This window comes from Pelodiscus sinensis, chromosome 25 (genome assembly GCF_049634645.1).
Source record: "Pelodiscus sinensis isolate JC-2024 chromosome 25, ASM4963464v1, whole genome shotgun sequence".
NCBI lineage: Eukaryota > Metazoa > Chordata > Testudines > Trionychidae > Pelodiscus > Pelodiscus sinensis.
This window is the reverse complement of record NC_134735.1, coordinates 14,279,772-14,295,559: the sequence shown is the minus strand read 5'-3', so window position 1 is coordinate 14,295,559 and position 15,788 is coordinate 14,279,772. Positions and strand designations below refer to the sequence as shown.

Genomic DNA, 15,788 nt, shown 5'->3' with positions numbered 1-15,788 from the left:
CGGCCCAGGGCAGGCCCGCGCTGCAGTCGGGGCGTATCCCCGGCCCAGGGCAGGCCCGCGCTGCAGTCGGGGCGTATCCCCGGCCCAGGGCAGGCCCGCGCTGCAGTCGGGGCGTATCCCCGGCCCAGGGCAGGCCCGCGCTGCAGTCGGGGCGTATCCCCGGCCCAGGGCAGGCCCGCGCTGCAGTCGGGGCGTATCCCCGGCCCAGGGCAGGCCCCCGCTGCAGTCGGGGCGTATCCCCGGCCGAGGGCAGGCCCCCGCTGCAGTCGGGGCGTATCCCTGGCCGAGGGCAGGCCCCCGCTGCAGTCGGGGCGTATCCCTGGCCCAAGGCAGGCCCGCGCTGCAGTCGGGGCGTATCCCTGGCCCAGGGCAGGCCCGCGCTGCAGTCGGGGCATGATTGCTACTCAGACAGGCACACCCCTGCTAGCTGTAATGTAGCTAAAACTAGCAGTGAGCCTGCAGCTGCACAGACCTCACCAGGGGGCTAGGAACATGAGCAGCGCCTGGGGTCAGGGTGGGTTTTATGCAGCCTGTACTGCTGTGTCCTTGTTAGCTCGAGTAAAGCTACCCTGCACGTGCCTCTTGGTCACAAATCCGTATCTGCTGGCACTCGTGGGGCGCACGTACGCCGGCTCGGAATGTGGCCCTAGAGCTGTGTGAGAACAGGGAAGGGGGAGAATTTTTTTCCTGGGAAATGTTCATCATTTAATTTTGACCAGTTCCCATCCCCTTTTGCCTCGGCTGTTGTGTCTCTTCACCTAGCGCCTCCGCAAAGCTGCTCTCTGGGTGGGAGGAGGAGAGTGTCGGCGCCTTTTCACAAACATGCAGCACACGTTGTCCTTTGGCTGGATGTTCTCCCTGCGGGCGGGGCCCTGGCCCCCAGCCCTTTGCCCAGGAAAAAGGAGGCTGGGGAGAAGGGTGGTGACCTCCACCTGAGTATTTCAAGCGTACGCGGACGTGAGCCAGGATGTGAAGGCAGATCCCGCGCAGGCACCAGGCTAGCCTGGCCCGGGTGGTGGCTTAGGCAGCTGCAGCAGGTTGGTTTGTAACTAGAGATAAAGGGGAACCTGGATCCGAGCCCTAGTTTGGTTGGTCGGTTTGTGCAAAACCAGCCACAAGTGAAGTTTTGCAAACTCCAAACTGTGCTCCCGCTGCCCCAGCACAGTTCAGGGCAGGGTCCAGTGTGTGGCAGGCGCATTTCCCAGCCTTGTGGCTAGCAGGTCTGGACGGGCTAGGCCCACACCCATTCCGGCACCAGCGCTGTGGTCCGACGAGGTAGAAATTAAAGGCTCAAGATTTGTTTCTTTTGTAGATCACAGCCAGGCATGCTGCCCTTGCAGATAGGCTAGGCTAGTGACTCCAGTGGGGCAGGGGGAGCTCGCTGGGTTCAGGTTCTGTCCATCACTGATACAAAACCCCAGAGTGATAGCACAGTCCCTGGGGGTATTTATGGGTTTGTGTAACAGCGGGTCAGGGGGGCAGGCAGGTGGAGGTGGGTGGGGTATTGGGCACAGCAGGAGCGGAGACCTCTCAGTGAAGGGATTCTTAGGGGGGGAAGTTTTGCGCCCAAAGGCAAAGTCTTGAGTGTTTTGGGCAGACGCTGGATTTGCCTGAGCTCTGGGCGTTGGCCACAGCGCTGGGCTGCCTCGGCCGAGGAACGGCAGTAGCGCGGCAGGAGGCTGCACTTTCAAAGGGCAGCATCCCCTGTGCCAAGCACAGCTCTTCCTGCGCGCCAAGCACCACGTGGAGCGTGCCCGCACCTGGTCGGTGAGCGAGGTGCAGGCTTCCTGCCCCGACACCCGCGCCGGGGGGTGGAACAAGAATACTCCGGCCACGTAAAAGAGTCGCACGCTCCAACCTCCTCTCCCACTGCCTGGGCGACTCCTGCAGGCATGTGACTTGGGTCATTGCTGAACTAGGCAACTTACGAACCCAGCGGGGCCAGATTAAAAAGGGGCTGTAGGGGCTGCAGCCCCCAAAATATCTCCAGGCTGTCAAACGTGCAGCTCTTTGGGGGCCCCGGTTTGCAGCCACTAAACCCCCGTGCTCTGGCCCTGCCTGGTGGGGTGTGGAAGCGGAGCCACGTGCTATTCCTCCCGTCCCCGCTGGGCGGCAGCTGCAAGCTCCTGGATCTTTGCTCCTGGTTCCCTTGCCTGCAGGCTCGGCCCCCGCAGCTCCCATGGACCGGGAATCGCCGCCCCTGAGCCCCGGGGACGGTGCCTGCGGGCGAGCACAGGGCAGTGCACAGAGCCACCGGCCCCCTCCACTCCTGGGGGCCTGCACCAGCAAAGAGGAGTTGCCCCCAGGGAATTGCGCCACTTCTCAACCCCCAGCCCTGAGCCCCCTCCCACACCCTAGCTCCCCCTCAGACCCTGCAACCCCCAGCCCTGAGCCCCCACCCACACCCTAACTCCCCCTCAGACCCTGCAACCCCCAGCCCTGAGCCCCCTCCCACACCCTAACTCCCCCTCAGACCCTGCAACCCCCAGCCCTGAGCCCCCTCCCACACCCTAACTCCCCCTCAGACCCTGCACCCTCACACTCCTGCCCTGAGTCCCCTCGTGCACCCAGGAATGGGCTAAGAGGGTGCTTGGTTCTGCCGTGAGGGCAGGGGCCTGGACTTGATGCCCCCCCACTCCCCGAGGTCCCTTCCAGTTCTGGCGTTCAGTGAGTATGATTCATTTCCCTGCCTCAACCCACAACCCTCTCCCACACACTGATACTCTCACCACATGGCCTATTTATCCCTCCTTCCTGGTTTCTTCCAAGCTGGCTAGAGTCACGTGGCCAGTGGCCAGGTGTGTCTTTGGCCTCCAGAGATCCATTGTTCCCTGGAGACTTGCTCATTGGCATGTCCATAGGCTGAGCATTCTTCATCTATTCTCAGCCCCAGAGAAATAGTCAGTATCCACACAAAATACCTGCTTACAACTTCACACACAGACATTATATGATTACACGAATAGCATATAGAGAATCAGTATAAAGTAAGCTTTTCTTTGACACCTCACATGCCTCCCTCCTCTCCCCCCCCCCCCCCCCGGGTGCAGCAGTGACCTGGCTGCACCCCTCAAAATCCAATAACATGACAGGAGGCACATGCCATCTATGCTAGGTATAATCACATGGATGCTCCTCTCCCGTCCATGCTGATCTGCTCTCAGCGGGGTCTCCCACTTTGTCTGGCGTCCTGGCGCTGGAGCACAGCTCCCTGCTGCCTATGAACATGAGGGCTGGAGTGGGAGCTCTCCCTGCAAGCTGTCTGTAAGAAAACAAAGGGGCAATATGTGGGTCTCGAGGTGGGGAGCGTTCAGCTGCATCTGCATCTGGGTGGGGGTTGGGTTTCTAACACCCGTGGAGTTGGCAGGGCCTGTTATGGCTGGAAGAAACCAAGCCCAAACGAGTGTTCTGAACTGCCCGGCCCCGCCGCAGGGGGCCCACGCCTGTACACAGCGTCTGACTCCTCGCCTTACACCCACTTGAGCTGCTCTCCTGGGGGGAAGACGGATGGTCCAGAGGTTCTGAGACTGGAGAGACCAGGCTTCGCTTTTCTGCTCGCTATCACAGATTCCCCATGGGACCTGGGGCAAGTTCCTTAGGCCCTGAAACTCCTAGATATTTAGGTGCCTCGCTCCCATTGGCTCAGTGCCCATACCTCTGAAACCCGAGGCTAACAGCATTTCCCGAGCTGGAAGCATAAAGGCATTAAAGACTGCAAGCTGCTCAAATCCAATCGCAATGGGGGCTGTAGGTAGATTTACCCCCACGAGAGGAGAGTCAGGCAGCTGGACTTTGGTCTGCTGATCCAAGGGTCCTCTGTGTCCGATAGCCGGGCACATCGCAGTTTGGCAGCAAGCTGAGGACGCATCTGCTGCCCATTTTCTTCTGGGCGAGGCATTTCAGAGACATGTTTCCAGTTTTCCTCCTGACGTCCCTTTCCAAATTCTCTCCGTTTCCTTTACCGTGACCCGAGTCACCCCCCGGAAGGTGAGCTGAGAATCCAACTGAGCCCTGGCTTTGGAGCGGTTAAAGGGGCAGTTGCTATATAAAGCTCATCTCTGCCTTTTAGCTACGTCCTGTCTCGTAGTTAATGACACTGCAGCCAGCCTGGTACAAGTCAGGTTTAATTTTTACCTTCTTGTTGCCTGTAGCGAGATTTGACATTGCTCAGTTCCCATGCATTAGGCCAGTGCTGTGATGTTCCTCATGTTGCAGGGGCCCGGTGTAGTCCAGCGAATAAGGCAGCCAGCTTGGCTAACTCTAATCCCCGCTTTCCCTCTGGCTCAGTGTGGCCCCAAGTCCCATAAACAGCCGCTACCTCAGTTTCCCCATCTGCATAATGAGACTCTGTCTACTTGTAGAGCAGTTAGAGACCCTTGGCTAGAATATCCTCTGTGAATATTATTAGAGGATTGATCACAGGAGTCTTCAGTCCTGCCGCAAAGCTCGTTCTGTGACCATAAACACGGCACTTAACATCGCCTTGCCTCAGTTTCCCCATCTGGTTTAAAACAAAAGGGAAAAGGGTGTCCTGAAGATCAGCCAGTGTGTGAAGTGCTAAATATTCTCCCTGGGGGGAGGTTTTGTGTGAGTGCGTCTTTCAAAAGCAGAACCACTCTGGTTTTCTCCTGGCCCTTCTCCCCGGTCCCCCTCTCGCGGGCGTTACTCCTGCTACAAGCGGGGGGTGACGGGGCTTTGGCGAGGGGGCTCTGCACTGCAGTGACACGTTGGAGCTGAGCAGGGGGCAGTGACTGACTTGGCTGAAGGCCCAACGGGAAGTTACACAGTAACTGTCTGCTCTGAGCTCCTGTGTAGCCCAGGCCGGAGACCCTCTGCCAGGGACTTGCTTGTGGTCCAACTGGAGGGAGCACACGTCCTAGAGAGACCTCCAGTCCCAATGGGAACCCGCCCAAGTGATAGAGAATCCATCACCTGCCTTGAGAATTTGCTTCCCGTGCTCCCTTGGCCCTTTCTCCTGATAAGCAGACAAGTTTCCTGAAATAATAAAGCCGTTTCCTCTGGGTGACCTTTCACTTTTCTCAGGGCAGGGCCTGCTGGCTTTGCAAGGGCCGTTCTGGCTGCGAGCCAGCTCCCCACAGCCTGCTCCTCATGCAGCGTCAGGCTCCAATTCCAGAAGAGCCCAGCACAGTCAGTATCCGAGCTCTCGTTTGCCTGGCCCTTTGGTAGGCGAAGAGAAGCTGCCTGCAGCACCAACCTGCCCTGGCTCCTAGCCTCACTGCACCAAGGAGAAGGCAGCCACGGCTCCATTGATGCTACAGCCCAGGCTTGGCCTGGCTTAATATCAGAGGCACGTGCACCTCTTCTGGGAGCACTCCCGGGCCCTGCCCCACCACCTCCCTGCAGCTGAAACCTGAGTTCAGACTTGGCTTCCGGCCTGGGGCATACCTCAGTTTCCCCATCCGGAAATGGGCCCTTGGGCAGTGCAGCTCCCAGTGTTTATGGGTCCTGATGATGTTTAGTCTTGGGGTCCAGCCCCACTGTGCCAGGTGCTGCACATTCGTGTAATGTATCGGCTGCCTCTCTGAACTGAACTCCTTCGCTGCCCCCTCCTGGCCCCTCCAATGGGGTAAACACCAAACCGTTCTCACGTCCAAACTGGCTCTCGCTGCACTCGGACCCAGTGCCAACCTCTGCCTGACCCCAGGGAGGGTGTTTCCAGGGGACGTGACTTATTTCAAATGGAGGGGGATGCAAGAACAAAAATCAGCCAGTCTGGGATAGGGCCACCCTGGAGGCGGCATAAGGATTCAAGTGATGGACATTGGGCGTCCCGCTCCTCTGGCTTCCTCAGGGTTTGAAGAATAAGGAGGACTGGGTGGCAGAGGCCTATGTTCCTTGCAGGCCAATGGAGTCTCGCGCACTACGGAGAGCCGAGCCAGCCTGCCCCGAGAGATGCCGGCACTGACGGAGCCAGACACTTCCCGGGCTCTGAGAGGCTTGGCTCTGACATGACACATAGTGTGAAAGTCGGCTGCTGCTCTCAGGATCGCAGAGGAGGCGTTTTAATAGCAGCCCGTCAGCTGCCTTTCAAAATCCAGCTCCAACGCAAAGCAGCAAGGTTAAAATAGCGGCGGCGGCAGCCCAAACATCGCCGAGATGGGAGCGCTTCGCCCGGCGCGGGTGTGGGGCTTGGAGGGGGCTGCTTTAGGGTCAGCGTTTGCTCCCAGCAGTATTGGGGTTTGTCATTTGTTACAGTGGCATGAGAGGCCCCAAATGAGGACAGGCCCCCTGGTGTGAGCAAGAGCAAGCTGCTGGTGAAAGAGCGTCCCATCAAATGAGACAAGGCTGAGAATGGAAGGTTCGTGTCCCATTTCGGAAGTGGGATGTTAACGTGGCAAGAGATCTAGTGACTTGTCCAGGGTCGCGCAGGGCGTCTGGGAAGCGTCAGGGAGCAGAAGCCATGTCTCCATCCTGAGGCACTGGACCGCCCCTCTCCAGTGGCACCCGTGTACTCTGGGGTGGACGGTCCTTTGTACATTGTTATTCCCAGGGGTATGGAGGCAGCACCCTCTGCTCCTGCCCCGCATGCTGGGGAAGGGCGTGGCTCATTGGGACTCTTTCTCAGGTGCCTGGGACTGTGGGTTACCTTGTTACTCTCCACACAGCTCAAGAGAGAGATTTGCTGGTGCTACACAGGGTGACAAATCCCTGCCAGGCCAGACAAACCAGTACGAAGTCTGCTGGCCTTTCAGCTAATGCTTTGGGCACGTCATTTCCCCAAGCTCCATTGAAGCTCATCCCTCTGAGGTACCCCAGCGCCCGGCCCTGGACCCACACAGACGTTACTGAGTCTGAGAGCCAGCACACACAGCAGTGTACTCCATTCTGCTAAGAACTCACCCCTCGCTTGCTCTGCAGCCCGGAGAAAGGGCAGGTACAAACCAACACAAACATGCAACATATTTCTAAGGAACTAAACATTCCCTGAGTCGGCAAAAATCTTTATTTCTCTCCGAAAACAACCTACGGGCATCACCAGGGCCAGGACCCAAAAACACCTGTCCTGTTCGTTCCCTCAGGGATGGGTAATCAAATGTCTTTGAGCTTCGCCTCATTCTTCCCCCAGAGTGATTGTTTTGACCCCCAAAGACAGGCCAACCCACACCCTATGGGTTACTCTGCCATTTCTTCAAACACCCCCAGACCCCCATCAGTCTGATTTCCTGTTGACTCAATATGGGGCTTCCTTTCTCTCGGCTCCACAGTGCTTAATTGCCATTAGAAACATAGGTAGCTGCCTTCTCTCTTGACTGGGCGAAAACCTGCTTTTCCCTGTGTTTGGTCACAGACTTTAAATCTGGTGCGTGGCCATAACTCCGATGGCGTGAATACGGACATGTCCCAGTGATATCTTTAAGAAAGGGAAGTGATATCTTTAAGAAAGAGAAGAAGGACGATCCAGGGAACTATAGGCCTCAGTCTTACCTCAGTCCCTGGAAAAATCATGGAAGGGATCATAAAGGAATCCATTTTGAAGAACTTGGACGAGGGGAAGGTAATCAGGAATAGTCAGCATGGATTCACCAAGGGCAAGTCATACCTGACCAATCTGATTAGCTTCTATGATGAGGTAACTGGCTCTGTGGACATGGGAAAGTCAGTGGATGTGATATATCTTGACTGTAGAAAGGCTTTTGATACAGTCTCCCACAATATTCTTGCCAGCAAGTTAAGGGAATGTGGATTGGATAAATGGATGGTAAGATGGATAGAAAGCTGACTGGAAGGTCGGGTCCAGCGGGTAGTGATCAACAGCTCAATGTCAGGATAGCAGTTGGTTTCTAGTGGAGTGCCCCAAGGTTCGGTTCTGGGACCAGTTTTGTGCAACATCTTTATTAATGACCTGGATGAGAGGATGGATTGCACCCTCAGCAAGTTTGCAGATGACACTAAGCTAGGGGGAGAGATAGAGATGCTGGAGGGCAGGTATAGAGTCCAGAGTGACTTAGCCAGTTGGTCCCCAGGCTGTAACAATACTTGGGATTCTTCCAGCCCAAGTGTAGGACTCTACACTTGTCCTTATTGAACCTCATCAGATTTCTTGTGGCCCAAACCTCTGATTTGTCTAAGTAGCAGTTCTGCAGAAAAGGACCTGGGGATTACAGTGGATGAGAAGCTGGATGTGAGCCAACAGTGTGCCCTTGTAGCCACGAAGGCTAATGACATATTAGGGGGCATTAGGAGGAGCATTGCCAGCAGATCCAGAGATGTCATTATTCCCCTTTATTCGGCTCTGGTGAGGCCACATCTGGAGTATTGTGTCCAGTTCTGGGCTCCCCATTACAGAAAGGATGTGGACGCATTGGAGAGGGTCCAGCGGAGGGCAACCAAAATGATGAGGCGGCTGGAGCGCATGACCTATGAGGAGAGACTGAGGGATTTAGGTTTGTTTAGTCTGCAGAAGAGAAGAGCGAGGGGGGATTTGATAGCAGCCTTCAGCTTCCTGAAGGGAGGTTCCAAAGAGGATGGAGAGAGGCTGTTCACAGTACTAACAGGATGGTAGAACAAGGAGCAATGGTCTCAAGTTACAGTGGGAGAGGTCCAGGCTGGATATTAGGAAAAACTATTTCCCTAGGAGGGTGGGGAAGCACTGGAATGGGTTCCCTAGGGAAGTAGTGGAGTCTCCATCCGTAGAGGTGTTTAAGTCTCGGCTTGACAAAGCCCTGGCCGGGTTGATTTAGTTGGGATTGGTCCTGCCTAGAGCAGGGGGCTGGACTTGATGACTCCTGAGGTCTCTTCCAGCTCTATGGTTCTATGATTCTGTGATATCAATGCCCTGGGTGTTACTTGCTGTCATTTCCATTACCTTACCCCATGCCGGGTGTGCTGGGTGCAGAGTTCGTCAGGCCTGCTGGGATTTGCTGATGTGGAGCAGTGAAGTACTGAGGCGTTTCTGTGCCCCCGGCCTAGGGTTGCCAGGTGTCCAGTATTCAACCGGACAGTCTGGTTTTTGAGCCCTCTGTCCGGTGAAAAATATTCAGAAAATACCGGACGTGTGCAATGTCCAGTATTTTCTGGTTTTCCAGCTGGGCGCCTGAGGGAAGCCTGGTGGGGGTGGGGGGAGTGGCTAGGAGGCGGGGCGTGATCGGTGCTGGGAGCCTTTGTTTGCCTCTGACGTACGAGTGATGCCTTGGGGAGGAGGAGAAGCCCTGTCCATGCTCCTGAGCACCATTCAAGCATGTTGGGGAGCGGTAGCCAGATTCACTCGTGCTTTGCTGGGACTGTGTGCAGGTCAGGCACGCCTTGGGATCTGCATGTGCCTGGGTCAGTCCTGCTCCCCGCTGGCCAATTCTCTCCCCCCCTCACTCCCCCTCTGGCCAGCCCTGCTCCCCCCGACCCCCCCCCAATCTCCCCCAGCCAGTCCCACTCCCCCCGATCCCCCCGACCAGCCCCACTTCCTGCCGGCCACACCTCCCCCTATCTCCCCCGGCCAGCCCCACTCCCCCCGACCTCCCCGACCAGCCCTGCTCCCGCTGGCCACCACCCCTCCGATCTCCTCCAAACAGCCCCACTGCCCTGACCCCCTCCCCGCCAGCCCTGCTTCCTGTCCCACCCCCCCTCCCAGCCAGCCCTGCTCCCCTCCCGGCCGGTCCCTCTCCTCCAATCAAGTGTGTCTGGTGTTTTTTCTGAAGCTACCTGGTAACCTGATCCCCACCACAAGCACTGCAAACCATCCCACTGGCTTCAAGGGTGTCCCAGCCGAACAGTCCCTAACCAGACAGCCGGAGGGTGCAAGGCTGTGGGGCAGGGTGTGGGTTGGCCAAGGCCTGGAGTCACTCGGCTGGGTAAGGCGGGACTTCCAAAGTGCCTCTGTGCGTGAGGTGCACAAGCCCCACTGCAGTGGCCACTTACATTTCGCTAGGCAGAAGCGCCGTGTCCCTAATCCCTGGCACCGTGGTAATGCCAGACCCCCTCCTCCACGGCATGACATGCTGCTGCACACTGAGAGCTGACAGGGACCCGGCTTGCCTGTCACCGCCCGAGGAGGGCCAGCCCCTGGCTGGGGCCACCTAAGTGCCCTGGCGCCCCTAACTCGCTAGCTCAGCTCATGCTTTGCAGCAGCAGCTCCCCATGCTCCAGCCATAAGGCTGAGCTGCAGGCCAGCCGGGCTCTGCCCTGGGCTGCAGGGAGGAAGCATTTGGAGCAGCCCTGCTTGGTGGAGCTCGAAGCAGCCTTCCAGGTGGGTAAGTCACAGTCCCCAGGGCTCGGGCTGGGTTAGCAACGATGCCCTTGTACCAGAGCCATGGAAGTCACATGCGGGGATGGGATCTAATGCTCTCTGCCCGGAGCTCCGAGTTCCTACCATACGGGGGGTGCAGTGTGCGGGGGTGATCGGCGTTTCTGGGCTAGTGGGGGGGCTATCCACGGGGGGTGCGGTGTGCGGGGGCGTTGTGCATTGCTGGGCTAGCGGGGGGGCTATCCACGGGGGTGCGGGTGCGTTGTGCGTTGCTGGGCTAGCGGGGGGGCTATCCACGGGGGTGCGGGGGCGTTGTGCGTTGCTGGGCTAGCGGGGGGGCTATCCACGGGGGTGCGGGGGCGTTGTGCGTTGCTGGGCTAGCGGGGGGGCTATCCACGGGGGTGCGGGGGCGTTGTGCGTTGCTGGGCTAGCGGGGGGGCTATCCACGGGGGGTGCGGGGGCGTTGTGCGTTGCTGGGCTAGCGGGGGGGCTATCCACGGGGGGTGCGGTGTGCGGGGGCGTTGTGCGTTGCTGGGCTAGCGGGGGGGAGTTACCCACGGGGGGTGCGGTGTGCGGGGCCGTTGTGCGTTGCTGGGCTAGCGGGGGGGAGTTACCCACGGGGGGTGCGGTGTGCGGGGCCGTTGTGCGTTACTGGGCTAGCGGGGGGGCTATCCACGGGGGTGCGGTGTGCGGGGGCGTTGTGCGTTGCTGGGCTAGCGGGGGGGCTATCCACGGGGGTGCGGTGTGCGGGGGCGTTGTGCGTTGCTGGGCTAGCGGGGGGGGAGTTACCCACGGGGGGTGTGGTGTGCGGGGGCGTTGTGCGTTGCTGGGCTAGCGGGGGGGGAGTTACCCACGGGGGGTGCGGTGTGCGGGGGCGTTGTGCGTTGCTGGGCTAGCGGGGGGGCTATCCACGGGGGGTGCGGTGTGCGGGGGCGTAGTGCGTTGCTGGGCTAGCGGGGGGGAGTTACCCACGGGGGGTGCGGTGTGCGGGGCCGTTGTGCGTTGCTGGGCTAGCGGGGGGGAGTTACCCACGGGGGGTGCGGTGTGCGGGGCCGTTGTGCGTTGCTGGGCTAGCGGGGGGGAGTTACCCACGGGGGGTGCGGTGTGCGGGGCCGTTGTGCGTTACTGGGCTAGCGGGGGGGCTATCCACGGGGGTGCGGTGTGCGGGGGCGTTGTGCGTTGCTGGGCTAGCGGGGGGGCTATCCACGGGGGTGCGGTGTGCGGGGGCGTTGTGCGTTGCTGGGCTAGCGGGGGGGGAGTTACCCACGGGGGGTGTGGTGTGCGGGGGCGTTGTGCGTTGCTGGGCTAGCGGGGGGGGAGTTACCCACGGGGGGTGCGGTGTGCGGGGGCGTTGTGCGTTGCTGGGCTAGCGGGGGGGCTATCCACGGGGGGTGCGGTGTGCGGGGGCGTAGTGCGTTGCTGGGCTAGCGGGGGGGAGTTACCCACGGGGGGTGCGGTGTGCGGGGCCGTTGTGCGTTGCTGGGCTAGCGGGGGGGAGTTACCCACGGGGGGTGCGGTGTGCGGGGCCGTTGTGCGTTACTGGGCTAGCGGGGGGGCTATCCACGGGGGTGCGGTGTGCGGGGGCGTTGTGCGTTGCTGGGCTAGCGGGGGGGCTATCCACGGGGGTGCGGTGTGCGGGGGCGTTGTGCGTTGCTGGGCTAGCGGGGGGGCTATCCACGGGGGGTGCGGTGTGCGGGGGCGTTGTGCGTTGCTGGGCTAGCGGGGGGGCTATCCACGGGGGGTGCGGAGTGTGGGGGCATTGTGCGTTACTGGGCTAGCGGGGGGGCTATCCACGGGGGGTGCGGTGTGCGGGGGCGTTGTGCATTGCTGGGCTAGCGGGGGGGCTATCCACGGGGGTGCGGGTGCGTTGTGCGTTGCTGGGCTAGCGGGGGGGCTATCCACGGGGGTGCGGGGGCGTTGTGCGTTGCTGGGCTAGCGGGGGGGCTATCCACGGGGGTGCGGGGGCGTTGTGCGTTGCTGGGCTAGCGGGGGGGCTATCCACGGGGGTGCGGGGGCGTTGTGCGTTGCTGGGCTAGCGGGGGGGCTATCCACGGGGGTGCGGGGGCGTTGTGCGTTACTGGGCTAGCGGGGGGGCTATCCACGGGGGGTGCGGTGTGCGGGGGCGTTGTGCGTTGCTGGGCTAGCGGTGGGGCTATCCACGGGGGTGCGGGGGCGTTGTGCGTTGCTGGGCTAGCGGGGGGGCTATCCACGGGGGTGCGGGGCCGTTGTGCATTGCTGGGCTGGGGGGGGCTATCCACGGGGGTGCGGGGCCGTTGTGCATTGCTGGGCTGGGGGGGGCTATCCACGGGGGTGCGGTGTGCGGGGGCATTGTGCGTTGCTGGGCTAGCGGAGGGGGGAGCCGTAGTTGTGAGCTCCCAGACTTTTGTAAGTCTTTTGACTGCGGCCCCATGGCATTCTCATCTGCAGGCCTTTATGGTTGCAAAGGGGCTGCAGGAGGCTTGCTCGAAACTGGGGGCAGCTTTACCGGAGTCCTGCCGGGGGCTGTGCAGGGCCTGGCACTAGCCAGTATTTTCGTGGCTGCCTGACCCGTGAAGCTGGGAGGGTCCCAAGCCGTGTGGCGGACGGGGGGCGGGATCCCAAGCGGTCTGCACGAGGGGGCGCACCGGTCTGAGCCCTGCAAGCTGAGACAAGGGCAAAGCCACTTAAGGGAGAACGAGCCCCACAAGCCCAACTCCAAAACGGGGGCAACTGGCCGAGACGGGCCTGGGGGTGCCAGTGGGGCGCCCAGAGAATACGAGCCAGCCGGGGCGTGTGTGCGAGAACAACGGCTAGCCAGGGGGCTCCGAGCCGTACGGCTCTCAGAGCAGTGACCCGCGTGCACAGGCGGGCCGGGACAGAGAGGGCAGAACTGGCCTGGCTGTAGCCCGTGCTGGCTCTCCCTGGCCAGGGCTGCCCAACAGCTGCTGAATGGTGGGTTTTGTGTCTAGGGAGGGGACATCATGGGGGCACCAGTCCCCGGCACAGTGTACCCAGCTCAGCCACCTGGGTTCTCCCTTGGCAGCAACAGCCGCGAGCGGGCCCAGGTCCAGGAAGCTCGCGAGGGGCTGCTGGAAGCTGGTTGTGGGAACGCTCCCTTTCTGGGGCACAGCTGGGAACCATGAAGGGAGCCATGGCTCAGGTCCCAAGGGGGAAGCTCCTTGACAGCCCTGAGTTCTGGCTCCGCCTGTCAGCAGGAGCCAGCAGCTGTTCCCAATGAAGGGCTTGCTGGCCTGAGGCAGGCAAGCTGAGAGGGATGGTTTAAGGGGGAGGGTGTTTGAGGGAGAATTTTAACCCCTACATTGCTGAAGAGTCTCCCTCAGATGGGGAGAGACCCAGCTGTGGAACTGCCCTGAAGACCCGTGTTTCTCAGCTACCGTTTTGTCCAGCCTGGAAGGGGTTCATGTGCCTTCCTTTTACTCCCTCGGGTGCCAGGCGGGTTGACTGGCCAGCGCCGTGGGGAGCCTGGTTCTGCTCCCACTTCTGCATGGCCCTGAAAACCCTTTTCGCCGACAGTGAAATTGGGGATGGGGCGGGGGAGAGGGGTGCGGCTGCTTGTGCCAGAGCAAGGAGCGGAGGAAAGAGCCAGGAGCAGTGCTCGGCTGAGGGAAGGGCTCTGTCCAGGCCGTCTCCTGTCTGAGTGGAGCTGCCTGGCCCGCACGGGGGGGAAGGTTGTGGGCCCAGAGGGCTCACGAGGGGAGGCTGAGGTGCTTGCGTGAGAGGCCTGAGCAGAGGCCGCAGGGCTGGGATCTAGAGCGAAGCGACAACCCATCCATTTCCTGCTGCTCCTCCCTCACGGGGCAGCGGGCTGCTCCCAGCTGTGGAGACAGCTGCAGACGCTCTGCACTTTGGGGCACCACCAGGGCTGGCCTTACCATGAGGCGGCTGCCTCAGGTGCCAGAGTGTGGGGGCACCACTAGGCCCCCGAGTGTAGAAAGTCGTGTCTGCTGCTGTGCCGATGTTCGCTCTCTGCTCGGGACGCACGGTGCACGAGTTACATTGGCTGGGCAGGCGTTTGAAAGGGAAGGGTTATGGCAAAGGCATCGTAAGTCGTTAGCTCTCCGCTATTGGGGAGGCAGCAGAGCAGAACAGCAAGGAGGCAGAATCGAGCCCTTTCGAAGTTTTGGCCCAAGCGAGGGGGCGTCATGTGAGCTCCCCGCCTCAGGTGCCAAAATGTTGTGGGCCGGCCCTGGGCCCCACATCGCAGGACTGGAGCCCATTGTTGTTGTTTGTGCTGTGACCGGGCCGGATACGTGTTGCTGGTGCGTGCGCTGCGGCTCGGCTCTGTGGGGCATGGAGCTCTGGCCTTAGAACTGGGCTGGGGGTAGGCAGATGGGTGACTGATTTGTTTCCCCAGTCCCAGTGGCATCGCCACGGATGGGCCTCAGTAGGCCGTGGCCACCCACTTGCGATCCAGGCCCACCCACCTGCTTCCCCGGCACCCATGTCCTGCTCAGCCAGTCTGGTGTTCTTGCCAAGGAGCAGGGGCGGGGCGCAGGGACTTGCCTCTCTCCCCCACGACGAGTGCTCTTGCCAAGGTCCAGGCTCACCCTGCATTTCCCTTCTGGCGTTCCAGCCCTGTGGCTTGCCTGGCTCCTGGGCGGGTGTGCCCGGCAGGTGGAGTGGGGTGAGCCTCCCTGCCCCGATCCTGCTCCCCAGAGGGAACGCTACAGTGCTAGGGCAAGCCCCCAATTCCACTCCCCAACTGTAGTGCTGGAGGAGGGGGCCCTGATGGCTCCTACCCCACCCTCCTGTCCTGCCCCCCCAGTCAGGGCCCACCCTAGGGTCCCAGTTTGTCTAACCACAGCCCAGTCCACAGAGCTCTGTCCTTGCTGGAGGGCCTTTGAGCCGAGCTCGCCAAGGCCTAGTGGCAGGGCAGGAACTCCAGGTCCCCAAGCCCCGAGCTGTAAATCTCTCAGGCAATTGTATCTGCAGGGACAGGGAAGGCCCGTGCCCGTCAGTCCAGGTACCTCGGCAGCAGGCACAGATGGCCCGAGCCCAGTGCGAAGGGTTTGCCCTGAGAGACATGCCAGGAATTGCGATCGCCCATTGGGGGCTGATGTGTCATGGGGGACCCGTGCGGGTTGTGCAGCCCTGCGTGCCGGGCGACTGGCAGTGAAAGGGGACACGCCCAGCACTGGAAGGGCCGGCATGACGCTGATGGTTGGTGCCTGCGGCGTCCAAGAGTTTCCTCTTACGAATGATGGACTCCTCCCTAGTGGCTAGCGAGGATTTGTCCTTCCTCCAGGACCGGGCTGGGCAGGCCAGGAGGGGGATCCACCGGCTGAGCAGCACAGGGTGGGTGTCGCAGGGGGTACGGTACTCGGGTGGCTAAGAGCAGAGGGGGGCTTAGATGGCAGCACCGGTGGGTGTATCTGGGGCTGCCCTACAGATGTGCCAGGGCTCCACTGAGCCATTGGAAGTCCTGGCTGTGCATGGAGGGGATTCCCTATGTGCATGGCGGGGGGGGGGGGGGGGGGGGGGGCTCTCGTAGGGAGCCCACTAGGGACTTGCTAGGGGTACTCAGCTTGGGAGGTGCAGGGTTAGAGCCGTCCCAGCAGGGCTGGGGCTCGTGTCTGTTTGGGGCACGGCT

At 60.9% G+C, this 15,788-nt stretch overlaps 1 protein-coding gene across 8 annotated transcripts in view; it reads left to right on the top strand.

Annotated features, from left to right (window-relative positions):
* Positions 1-15,788, top strand: part of TMEM200B (transmembrane protein 200B) — a 48,884-nt gene that overhangs the window by 18,650 nt on the left and 14,446 nt on the right. The window lies entirely within an intron of this gene.